Genomic DNA, 13,786 nt, shown 5'->3' with positions numbered 1-13,786 from the left:
TACTGTATGCTGTTACAACTAAATTGGAATGCTGTTGACTATTACTAACCCATATTGTCATTAAATCCTCCTAAACATAGAACGTATGGGAAGGCTGGCGATGGCATCTGGCACCAGCAGGTCTGGTGCCCAGCCCGGGACCTCCTCCTCTGTTGGTTCTGTGCCACCATTGGGTGGAAGTGCTGCAGGGGATGGGGCTCACCCCCCCATGCAAGTGTGGCCGGAGAAGGGCCACCTATCACCCTCCGAACGGTCTGGGCTGTGGTGCATAGGGAGATCGAGCGTTCAGTCGCTGATCCTCTATGCCAGTTCAAGGCAAGAGTGGCACAACTCACGGGTGAGCCTGCCCCTCCTATGCAGCCCCCAGCACAGCCACCCTCCAGGCTGTGAAGGTGCAGTGGTGACTGCCCATGGGTGGGGATCTCAGTTCCACTGTTGCCATCTTTGGGCTCATGGGCTTGCGATTTCCAAACATCCTTCCCCGTCAATGGTGTTCACCCACCTCATGTGTCATATCCTGCCCCTGTATGCATCTTGTTTGTCTTGTCTGTTTACCTCCACAACCTACTTCCCAAAATATACCTACTTTTCCTACCCCACATTCCACTCTCACCTGAAAAAAAAAGGGCAATCTGCTCCCACAAAAAAAATACGCCCCATACATAGCTGCCCATTTTGCACAAATGTCCATTGGACACATAAACTGAAATTTAATTGGCAGTACAACATACTTCGCTGTTCTCACTCTTCTCTCAGGGGTGGAAGGTTTCAAATTTCCCTCCAAATTACTAGTATATGCACAGCTGTTGCTGTTAAAGAAATGGGCAGCTATGGACCTTCCCTACACCCGTCCTGCACATCCTGAGCTGTTTTCCCTACTGTCTTTCCCTCCTTGCGTCCCTTTTTCACCACTTTCCTATCTCCCCATTTTCTTTTCTTTCAAAGAAATGAGCACGGGGTTAGCGTGAGTAAGCACTTTTAAGCAGTAGTTAGCGGGTTTGTGCAAGTGTGCGCGCTTGTGTGCGCTTAGCTAAGTATTGCTAAGCATCATGCAAACCCGCTTACAACTGCTTAAAAGTGCCTTAGTCACCCTGCATATGAGGGGCCTTGTTCTGCTCAGCAGCAAAATAAAACACCACTGTCAGTCTCGAACACCGGACCTTGGACACACTAGACTGCATGAAGTACCACTAAGCCACAGTAGATTTACAGCAGGTTGTTGCTGAAATATATATATCATGATTCAGAATGAGTGAATGTAAAGGAAAGATAGGAATGCCATAACGCAAAACTTGTTCTGTGGAACTTTACCAGCAGTTGTTGTGGAATTGCATTACATGACTGTGCTAACAGAACCAGACATTCTAGCAGTAAATAATGTTACAGCAGCACTTTACAACCCCAACACAGTATCATAGCAGGACAATCCCCACCCAAATATACAAAATACCTGTGTGTTCAAGGTACAGCAAGGATGTAGGTAGGCATACTCAGTACTGGAATTGTCCAGTTTTCTTGAGCATCCTGTGATAATGTCATCAAAAGCAAAAGCACAAACTGTGCAGAAGTGAGTACATTAATATCAACAGTACAGCAGTTCCCAAACAGTTCATGTACCAAATGAAAACATCTCAATAACTACGTATGTATGGCAGCTAATTGTATAAGTAGAAAAGAAACTACATACTCCCATGTATCTTGTGTTAGCATTTGTAGGGGTGAGTACAATTCTACACTGTCAATTGTGTACTGGAAGTGGCAACATTCAGGTCTGAGTACAACATTCAAATCACTGGCTACACCCTTAGCATCAGTTATGAGAAGTATACCAAACGCCTGACTTACACAACGGTGTCCACAGCAAATAAGCATGGTCTCCACATTGGATAGCTGAAAGGGCTACACATACCTGACTTAGCAATTTATAGCACTGGGTTGCTATGACAGTGAGTACTGCAAGTACCACACAGCAGGCTGCATGCAATTGCCAAATGGTGGCCACCAATTGGTGCAGAGGTCATCACATGCACATGTGCAGATGCCTATAAAAGCAGGCTGTACTTGCTGTCCACACATGCAATCATTTCATTGCAAGTAAGAAGAGAGAGAGAGAGAGAGAGACGGACGGATGCAGACAACAGCAGCAGGAAAAAAGGAAAAAAGATCAACAAAAAATATATTGAAAGAAAAAGTAATATATTAAAAAAAAGAAAAACTAAAAGAATATATTGAACAAATATATATTGAAAAGAAAAATATATTGAAAAAAATCATATTGAAAAATAAATAATATATTGAAAAAATATTGAAAAAAAATATTGAAAAGAAAAATGTATTGAAAAAAATAATATTGAAAAATAAATAATATATTGAAAAGAAAAAAAATAATTATATTGAAAAAAAATATATCTTGAAAAAATCATAAGCTATAAAAATAAAAGTTATTACAATACACACGAAACCAACAAATACGAACACATACAAAGGAAAGGTATGTAACAGCTATGTATTTACTGGCATGTAGTAGATGTTTATGAAGAGTACTCTACATAGTTTGAATCATCCATATGTGGCAGCAGTACGTATCTATGCACAGATGCCCTGCATAACTACTGGCATGGAGAAATCAGTGTGTAGCTGTGTGCAGTGGGATATGACTGTGACATATATAGTTCAGCATTAAATGTCAAACATCTGATCCATGTTATCTTTGTTCTGTACACTAGTGTGTACAATGTCTGTTTGTGGGAGTAGCGCATACGGTTATATAAATATGGATGTGACAGAGTGACAAATGTATGATAGTCATATTAATGTGTAGCTTAGCATTGGCAACAGCTGTACCAGGCTAGTATGCTAATCTACCATTTGCAGCTATATATACACCCTCTAATATTACTGTGAGCTCACATGTGACACCTGTTCATGTTGCAGCAAGGCCCAACAGGTCAGCCGTGAGGTACACAAACTTACAGCAGTGTGGACCTTGTGTGTGTATGGCACACACATACGGAGAGATCTGTCTGTGTCAGATATATTAGCATCTGTACATGTGCATAGAGCAAGGGACATACTGCAACTGTTTGTGAAGGGTGGACATATATATGTTGTTGAAGGTTGTTATGTGCATATTTCTATGGAGGTTGTAGTGTGTGGCAAACAAGACAGCATACAGTGCTGTTATATGATGTGGTGGTTAAATGCTGTGGGTATGATTCGTCAGGTTTGCAGTGTTGCAGCCAGTGAGGCCTGCTAAAGCTACATGGGCTGAGAACACCTTCAATGCATTCCGCACAGCACTGTGCAATATTATGACATAACTGTATACCTCACAACCTTTGCATTATTGATATCCCCACCATGAAAGGTGGACTGTATATGTGCCTATATGTATATCTACATGTACACCAATGGATGTTTATATGTATGTGTGTGTGTGTGTGTGTGTGTGTGTGTGTGTGTGTGTGTGTGTGTGTGTGTGTGTTATTTATTTATTTTTTATTTATTTTTTATTTAACATTTGTTGACCGGGAAAGTCCGACTAGGTTCCACAGATCCTGTTTTCAGCGGAGGCCCGGGGAGAAATGCTCCAGATATATATATATATATGTAGAGACAGAGAGAGAGAGAAACAGGGTCATATTTACTGCAACAGATGCCTGGTGACAAAGCCATAGGTTCATAGGTTCATACTAGGCTATCTGCATTAGGGCATTTACAAGCCTAGCCAGAGTGTGTTTGGCTTTCGCCACCCCTTGGAATGAGTTTACTGTGCCCTTTTTAAGGTTGTGTTTACTGTGCCTCTGTCTAGTAGTGACACAGAAGTGATCCCCGGGGTAAACCTATGATCTCCCATCCACTCGTCAAGATTTTTCTTGAATAGAGTCAGTGAGGGGCTCTGCCTAACACGAACTGGGATTCTATTCCAGAGTGAAGGGAGCCTCTGGGTTATGAATCTGTCCTTCCAGCATGTCCTATTTATTTCTGTGCTGAGGTTCAAGTCACTCGATTGCATAGCTCTAAGGGATTTGGATTTTCTGAGGTGGAGCATGTCCATTAATTCCGAGTTGGACATGGCTTTGTACATCAGGCATAGATCGCCTCTGAGTAGGCGGTATGCAACTGAGTAGAGCTGGAGTTTCTTTAGCCGAGCAGCATATGGCATCTGTCTGAGTTCCTTGATCCTCTTAGTGAGGTACTTTTGGGGTCTTTCTAGTTGCTGCAGGTGTCAGGTAAGGTACATCCCAAATGGGGCATCGTACTCAATTATGGGCCTGATGAGGGATGAGTAAAGGGGCACAATGACCTCCCTTGATCTAGATGTGAATCCTTTCATGATAAGGTGGGCTATATAGAAGGTCTTCCTAACCACTTTGGCAATGTTGTTGTCAAAGGAGGGGTTACTATCAACTTGGGTCCCCAGGTCCCTAATTACTTCTTCTGTACTTAATGGATTACCTCCTATGTGGTAATTTGTGGGCACTTTGTTTTTGCCAAAGGGTATAACTATACACTTTTTGGCGTTTAGTTTAAGGCCATGGCTCTGGCACCAGTTATCCATCTCTATGAGACCCTTTTGGAGGATGCTTGTGTCAGCTGGAGAGTCAGTTATGGCACCCAGTTTGCAGTCATCTGTGAACCTGGTCAGCCAAAGTCCTCCCGTGTTAGCCTGCACCTCAGAAAAATATATTCCGAATAAGAGTGGTCCCAGGACTGAGCCCTGTGGGATGCCACTTGTAACTGGTTTAGAGTCTGACATGGGTCCAGCAATTCTGACCATGTGGGTTCTGTCCTTGAGCCAGTTTGCAACCCATCTTATGACATAGGGGTTTATATTTAGGCTGGAGAGTTTGTCTACGATGCCCAAGTGGGGTATTGTGTCAAAGGCTTTTGTGAGGTCTAGGTAGTCTGTGTGGACCACCTTACCCTCATCAATGGCCTTGGTGACTGTTTCAAAGAAATCTATCAAGTTCAGGAGGCAGGATCTGCCCTTGACAAAGCCGAATTGGGTAGGATCCAGTGTCTGTAGGTCCCCAATGTCTTTGTTTATGAGCTCCATAATGATCCTCTCCATAGCTTTGCAGACCAGGCTAGTCAGGCTTATGGGGCGGTAGTTTCCAGGGTCCATAGAGGTGCCTTCATTGTGGAGTGGGACTACTGTTGCTGTACACCATTCTTTGGGTACATATCCTGTAGTAAGGCTAAGATTGAATAGCAGCTTTATGTGATTGGTATAGCTCTTCTTGGAGTTCATGTATCACGCAGCCCGGGACATCGTCCGGTCCCATTGATACTGTGTTTTTTGCTTTGGAAAGGGCGGCTCTCACCTGGGCATCTGAGATGTCAGGGAGGCAACACTCTGCTGGGATAGATATTTGTCCTTTTGGGGGGGGGGAGTTTGCACTGAACCTGTCTGCCAGGATGTTGGCAATGTCTGAGGTTTCAGTGTATTCTTTGTTATTATGGACTAACTCTGAGCATATCTTGGAGTTGCCACCCAGGTTTCTAACATAACTAAAGAAAGCCTTATGATTATCTTTTGTTGCTTGTGCAATTTTTCTCTCGAAAGTGGCCTTGGATGTTTTTATGAGTGATCGTAGTTTTTTGCTAGCACTGATCAGAGATGCCTTCCCTTTTAGGGATTTTGCTCTATCATGTAGTAGCTTCCTCCTTCTGTTGTATAGCTTATTTATGGCTGGGGTCCACCAGACAGGACACCTGCCTTTGGGGGAATGGGTCTTGGTTTTATTTGGGATTGCATGATCCATGCATTCCTGAAGGTGTCCATAGAATGCGTTTATAAAGGATTCAGCAGATAGGGCCGTGGTTTCCACTGGCCTGGGGGCCTTGAAGGATTCCACTTTGGTTTTAAGAAGTGTGAAGTTAGCTTTTGAGAAGTTCTTCACTGTGGTCTTTTGTGCTGGGGGTGGGGGTGGGATGTGGATTTCTAGTGAGATTAATTTATGGTCCGATCTTACCAATGAGGGGTATACTTCTGGTATGGAACATTGTGTTCCCATGTTGGTGATGATTAGATCTAGCATGTTTTCCCCTCTTGTGGGAGTGGTGACCAATTGTTCCATAGCATTTGAGTTTATGAATTCTAGGAACCTCTGGGCTAGGGTGTTGGGGCTTGAGTAATGCTCCCAGTCTATGTTTGGATAGTTGAAGTCCCCCAATATGATGGTGTTTGGAGAGACCTTCATATTCTCCAGTGTCTTCAGGAAGGCTGAGTGGGGTTCCTGAGTTTGAGAGGGTGGTCTGTAGCATGCTACAAACTGAAAGGCAGTTTTGCCCATTGTTAGTTGCACATGGATGGTCTCCGATGCTTTGTGCAATGCCACTAACCTGGAGGTGTGGGTGTCCTTGATGAATATGGATACTCCCCCTCCTTTTGTGGTTCAGTCTGAGTTTTGGGGCCGAAAAGCATGATATGAGGTATAACCTGGTAGTGCTGGGGTGCTCTTGGGAGCCTTGAACCAGGTTTCTGTCACTGCACAGACATCGATATTCTCCATACTGAGGAGGGCTTCGAGACCATGCATCTTGAGGTTTAGGCTTCTGGCGTTGAGCAGCATTACCCTTAGTTTCTTTCTACTTGTGTTGTCTAAAGAGGTGGGTTTGTCTTTTGAGCCTTGCCTAAAAAAGGCACTATGGGGGTGGCAAGAGCCTTTGCCAATATCCAAAAGCCCTGGGGTGACAGGTGCAAGCCGTCCCTTGTGAAGCAACGTGGCTTGTCGAGCATGTCATCCCAGGCAGACAGATACTGGATCCCCTTTGAATGACACCAATACTTAAGCCAATTGTTGAAATTGATCATTTTGCCTTTATACTGAGGCATCATTCTTGGTGAGGGTAAGATGCTGCTCAAGGTCAGGGTCATACCGGCCTGGGCTACATGATCAGAGAGCTCCTCTATGTCTCTTTTCATGTAGTCCAGAGAGGTTCGTCTCAGGTCATTCACACCAGCATGGACAATGACTAAGTCATATTTGTACTTGCTTTGGAGTCACCTGAGTGCTTGTGTTATGTGGTGGATTCTAGCGCCCGACAGGCAGCTCACTGTGACCTTTTCTTTGTTCAGCCTGGTGAGCGGGACGTCAGTGTGTCTGACTATAGAGTCACCTATTACAAGTGTATCAGGTATGTTGTTGAGCCTTAAGGGCTGTGGCTGTTTGGCACACTGACTTTGTGAGCTATGTGTTGCCTTTGTTTTGTTTTGGGGTAGCGGTCGCTTGGGTGTCTGCTTTGGAGGTCTCTGCTGTTTTGGCAGATTTTTATTTAAAGCCTCCGAGTATGTTTTTGTGTGTTTATGTGTTTGGTCTGCAGTTGTGGTAGGACTATGTGAGACTGGATTTGTGGTGTGTGTGGTTACCTTCCCCTCCTGACTGGTTACGCTAGTACTGAGTTGAGAGAGCTCAGCCTCCAGTTTGGCTATATGGTTGCATCTCTCACATATATTTGTACTTGTTGGGAGGAGAAGGTTGTCTGTGTACATGAGGCAGTTGTAACATTGCCTCAAGATTCCCAGATTCACCAGCTGGACTGGAGAGGAAACCAGTAACTGACCTTTGGACATGCTAGAATAGTATAGGGAACTCCTTTGCAACTGAATCAGAAAGGACCAATAGGGGAAAAAGTACTCAAGTGGAATATATGAGGATGTAGTGCTTATTTAGATTATTAGTGCTTAACTTATAGAAATTGCTTATATGAGCAAGTGCAGGGTTTTAGATTTAGAATAAAGTGTTTAATTTGAGAGTTAGAGCAGTTCCAAGGGAAAAAGTGAAGAGTAGACTTTCTGGAGCTGGGAATAGTTTAAACCCGATTATCCAGCGCTGCCCGATGTGCAAAATCGCGCAAAGCCATGCTAAGTGATTTTTATACCAGGGAGAACAAAAGGATAGAAATTAGCCCAATATGGCCAATGAGCTATAAGTTGCTGGGCTGGGACCACTCGTACAGGGATAGATAGGCTGTTCAGAGATCCCTCTCTCACAGTGAACAAGGAAGCCACCTAACTATTCAAGTATGATATGGGCAACACAGGAACCTTAACCACAGTCCTGGATTCAGCAAAGCCTGAAAACCAGACTAGACTAGTACAGAAAGGCAGGAAAGCAGGGAGATTATTTTTTTGTATTTTTTCTTTTTTCACAGATAACAGAAATGCAGCAACTTAAATAACTCTAAATACACAGAGGAGGCTATTGCACTTGAGTGTGTAGCCTACAACTATGTTACAGATATACAAGCAAAAATGACAAGCAGTAACTTTTTAAAGTGCAACAATGAATTTTAAGTACAGTGAGCAATGCAGATATCAGTAGGGTTCCACAGAAGCACTGAATAACCGCGTTTTCGGTGGAATTAGCATTTCAGGGATACAACAAGAAAAAATCAGTACTTAAACACTTCCAAAGTCTCTCTTTTTCTCTCGGCCACTTGTAGGACTCTGCAGGACACCACGAGGAGCTTTACTGAGCTGTATACAAGTGCAAAAACCGCGCTAAGCGATTTTTATACCAGGGAGAACAAAAGGATAGAAATTAGCCCAATATGGCCAATGAGCTACAAGTTGCTGGGCTGGGACCACTCGTACAGGGACAGATAGGCTGCTCAGAGTTCCCTCTCTCACAGTGAACAAGGAAGCCACCTAACTATTCAAGTATGATATGGGCAACACATAAACTTTAACCACAGTCCTGGATTCAGCAAAGCCTGAAAACCGGACTAGACTAGTACAGAAAGGCGGGAAAGCAGGGAGATTATTTTTTTGCATTTTTTTCTTTTTTCACAGATAACAGAAATGCAGCAACTTAAATAACTCTAAATACACAGAGGAGGCTAGCACACTTGAGTGTGTAGCCTACAACTATGTTACAGATATAGAAGCAAAAACGACAAACAGTAACTTTTTAAAGTGCAACAATGAATTTTAAGTACAGTGAGCAATGCAGATATCAGTAGGGTTCCACAGAAGCACTGAATAACCGCTTTTTCGGTGGAACTAGAGTTTCAGGGATACAACAAGAAAGAATCAATACTTAAACACTTCCAAAGTCTCTCTTTGTCTCTCGGCCAATTGTAGGACTCTGCAGGGCACCACGAGGAGCTTTGCTGAGCTGTATACCGTACGGACACAAGCTTAATGTTGACACTGCACTGGTATACCTTCTTGCAAAAACTCTGTACCCATGAACTACCACATAGGTGGTAGTCTACTTAACACCGAAGGTATAAGAGACCATGGGAGACAGGTGGACAGTAGTCACCCCTTTGATAATCACAGTGCCACACTAGTCATGTCATCTGTCTACGTGGCACACGTCATCACAAAAGGTGTGTCATCCAGGGAAATATAGGTCAGTGTTCCCCTTTAGTCATCACACATAAAGCCCATTATAGAGTACAATGCCCCATGTGGTATGTACCTCACAAGACATCTACAGCAACTGGAAACGACACAGACATAGCTCACAAAGAGTAATACTGGCCTCAAACAGATGCCCTATGCAGACCATCTCACAAACCCACAGCTAGACTGTGTCACATACTGCCTACACAGAGATGACCTCTGCCTAACATACTAAGCTATGTCAAACCCAGAGCTGTTGGACATGCTACATGGAGACAGATCACAATCCCTATGAGCTACATGCTCTAGGTACCTAAATCGTGTGACCTCAATAAACAGCACATGCTGGAGGGATAGATTCCTATCTCAAAGACATCCCATACTCTGGAACAAACCACCTCAATAGCAAACAAAGCTCCTAATTAGCAGTCATCATAAATAATCCTGATGATTGTATGGGAGATAGGAAATACACCCCGGGAATCACCTCTGTGCCTCTGCTTGACAGGGCCACGTGAAATGTACTTACCTGTGTGTCAAAGGCCAGGGTAGTGTATGGCTAGACTTCTATAGGCCCTAGGGCCAATAGCCTATTACCTACCTATAAAGCAATACACACCCACATGTACTTGTTGCAATAATTGCTATGTGAGGTTGACTGAGTGTGATGGTGAATGTGTTGGTGAATGTGTCAGTGTTCTGTATATGTATGATAGCTTAGTGGGAAACTGTTTCTGTCATGGTATTATGTGTCCTAGCTGTGATCTCAGCAAAGGATGTGTATGCAATTGCTAGGCAGAGAAAGCAGTATGCCATACAGTCTGACGTAGTCCCTTGGTGTCGACTGGGGTGTCCCATTGTAGGCTAAAGTAGTACATGTATGCTTATTGAGTGTTACTGCTGGTGAATCCAACTCATGTATGAACTGTAGTACTACCTGAAGCTGTATGCCTATACAGCACAGTATGGTGTATGTCCACATTTCTTGGAACCACTGTTTTGTGTGTTCCTGTAGTCCTCACAGATTACATACCTCAGGCATAAGGCTTTATAACTACTGACACACAGTACTGTATGGTACACAGTTAAAGGTCATCTGGGTTGCCATACCTTTGTGTCTGGTATGTATGTCTGATGTGTGTGTGGGTATGCCTGTACCATGGCCTCGGTCATATGTGTGTTACAGGATATAAGTGCGAATTTAGCAACATGTATAGTCTAGTACAGCAGTATGCCACCTATATTAATGAATGTGCACATATGTTAGGCAGGGGTTTGCCATCAATGACTAGTGTGGTATACTGGTAATACTGTAACTGGACTTTACAATCATTGCAATGGAATACATATTTCCTGATGCATTAGCTTGATATATACCTCCTGTGGCTAGGTGGTACATTGTGTCGCATACAGTGTGAAATGTACTGTTGTATAGTCTTACATACTGGTTTATCTTTGTTGCTGTGCAAAACATGGTTTGATATATATAGAGTGTGCCAGGCACTGTCAGGCAGTTGTGGGCTGAGCACTGATATGTGGTATTAAAAGTGCATATCCTCTGACAGCCAATAGGTTGCTATATATGGCAGTTAATTGATATCTGTACTTTAGAATGTTAAGTGTGCCACATGACTTGCTCACACATATTGTTTCATTGTCTTCCAGGGTAATGGCCCACCATCATAACCCCACCTACAGCATGGCAGAGGAGGAACAGATAACAACAAGCCTGGTGCAGCACTATGCCCTGCTGTTCTCCAGAACCAGCCAGGACCAGCATTAGCGGACTGCACTGTGGCAAGATCTTGTCCGTCAGGTAAATGACATAGGCATGCATAACCGGACATATGAGCAGGTACGCCATCACTGCAGTGATTTAATTAGACATGTCTGGCAGCATGCGTCAGATATCTGTAGACAATAGCTTGCCACAGGTGGTGGGGTAGCCATCCAACCCCCCCTCACCAGAGTGGAGGAGCTGCTCCTGAGCCAGGTGGCTCCTGGCCAACAACAACAACAACAAGTAACATGTATCATCATGGAGGCCGGAGCCAACCAGCAAGTTGACAGGGAGCTTGCAGGTAACATGGCATAGCTGTAGACTACTGTTACCTCTATTGGTAGAGCATGCTCATGTGAGATGTGTACTGTGTAGTTAGAGGATGTGGTGCCTAGTGTTGTGCAATACTAATAATTAAGAATGTAATCTGTAGGTGTGTGACTGTCAACCGTTGTACTACTGTAAGATTGCAGACACACAGTAGCAATGCCACAGTTGTTGCCACTGAGACACTGTCTCATATCCTTGTAGGTCCCTCTGGTGTGACAGCAAGGCAGCAGACCCATGCTGGTGAGTGTGTTCTACATTTAATATTGGTAATTAAATGTGCATGTCATAGTTGAGCTGTAGGCCATGTACATTTAACACACCTATGCATAATGCATGCTGTGCATGTTTGCTGTGAGACTATGCACATCCCAGTAATGTGGGTAGCTGCCTAAAACACATACAATACACAGAACATCACACACAATTGTGGCAACACTGTAGTGGACATTGGATAGGCAGTACACATGCACACAATATACACAACTTTGTCATACGCAGTACATGTAAACATGCTACACATTGCGTATTCAGACACCCGCTGTAAGGTCACACTCCAGTATCCCAAATGTCATTCGCACAGCACACATAATATACCTGAGGGGCAGATGGCTCTCATGTGGCTGTGCAACACTCTTCAACACATAGCACATTCATGTTAGGCAATGCCCCCTATTGGGCACCATACAAACCCATGTAACAACTGGCTGTGAAATGGTGAATGCAACCATGGTACAGCAGTTCTGGTACAGCATGGTATGTGCCAGTCTGGCACACATTAATAGCCTTGAGTGACCACATGATGCTGCATGATGATGGCTCATGGTACTACACCCCATCCAGTTACAGTGACCACAGTACTACACATAGCATTAACTGCTATGCACCTCAATGTTGTGTGTATGCAAACATATGGGCCAATACACAATATGCATAGCAATCACCTTTTGTACAAAGTGACACATATATGTCTTGTAATGCTATTGAGTGTATAGGTCACATGACACACACTGTGTATGTGTGATGTTTAGTGTTGCAGTTGTGTTGTAGCATGCCATGTCATGGCTGGCACTGGCATGGCCACAATATGTCCTACACTCAACATAACCACTGTGCAATGGCTATGTTGAGCAATGGTATTCCATCAGGTATACATGCACCACTCATCCTGTGTGTATACATAGCATGCATGTGCTAAACCTGTGTCCACATTTATCTGCTAAAGACACAGATGCTCTAATCAGAAATGGATATCTATGTGGCACACAGATACACATCCAGCCATAGTATGTATACCTGTGAGTGATGGTGCACAGGACATTGCAGAGCTTTTAATACTTACACAGCAATGTTGTGTCCATGTACACATTGTGTTCCAGGGTGAAGCCAATCACTGAACAACAACACACATGCATCAAAGCCATGTATACTTTTATTAGCAAGGGCTGTCTACACCCGCACTGCATGCTGTTGAGCAACACATGCCCTGCATGCTGACACGTGTTATATAACTGTTTGCCTTGTGATACTGTACCCCACCATCACCCGCTATTGAGTACGTTCTGGATTGCTGGTGGTGTGTGTGTGTGTGTGTGTGTGTGTGTGTGTGTGTGTGTGTGTGTGTGTGTGTGTGTTTGTGTGTGTGTGTCTGTTTTAGTGAGGAGTGTATTCGTGTGCATGTGTGCATGTGTTCATGTGTGCATGTGTACATGTGTTCATGTGTTCATGTTTTCATGTGTGCATGTGTGCATGTGTTCATGTGTGCATGTGTGCATGTGTGCATGTGTGCCGACATCATGTACAGGTCGTAAAGTGTGTTTCCTGTCTTCCTCTCACAGGTGCTGACTTTGGGCTAGTTCACTGCAGCAGGTAAACTGTCACTGAGCAAAATAGTGATAATGATGATAGGTGTGTTGAGGCACAGGCATGTTTGTCAGGGTCATTGGGCCACCAATCGACAGTACACAAGTGTCCACCCCATCCATGCACACAGTCATACTGCCAATACATCCATCACCAATGCCCTTAGCTGAGGGACAGCATACAGACGGCATTGACCAGGACAGTGTGGTTTCCATGGCACATACCTCCCGACACAGCAGCCATACTCAGATGTCTGGGAGGGTACCACATAGGCAGATGTCCAGGGGTTCTCATCGGAGCACTGCTGCTCATCATGCCACTGGCAGACGTGCCACAAGTTTTAAACCCTCATGCATGTTACAGGCTGTCATGGAGGCACAGGCACGTATGGAACGGTACACCAGACAAGGACTAATGGCACAGAGGGCACATAACACTGCCGTAATTGACAGTATCCA

Source organism: Protopterus annectens, chromosome 13.part0 (assembly GCF_019279795.1).
Source record: "Protopterus annectens isolate FY-2018-M chromosome 13.part0, PAN1.0, whole genome shotgun sequence".
NCBI classification, from domain to species: Eukaryota; Metazoa; Chordata; order Ceratodontiformes; family Protopteridae; genus Protopterus; species Protopterus annectens.
The sequence above is the reverse complement of the archived record's forward strand: the minus strand, read 5'-3'. Positions refer to the sequence as shown.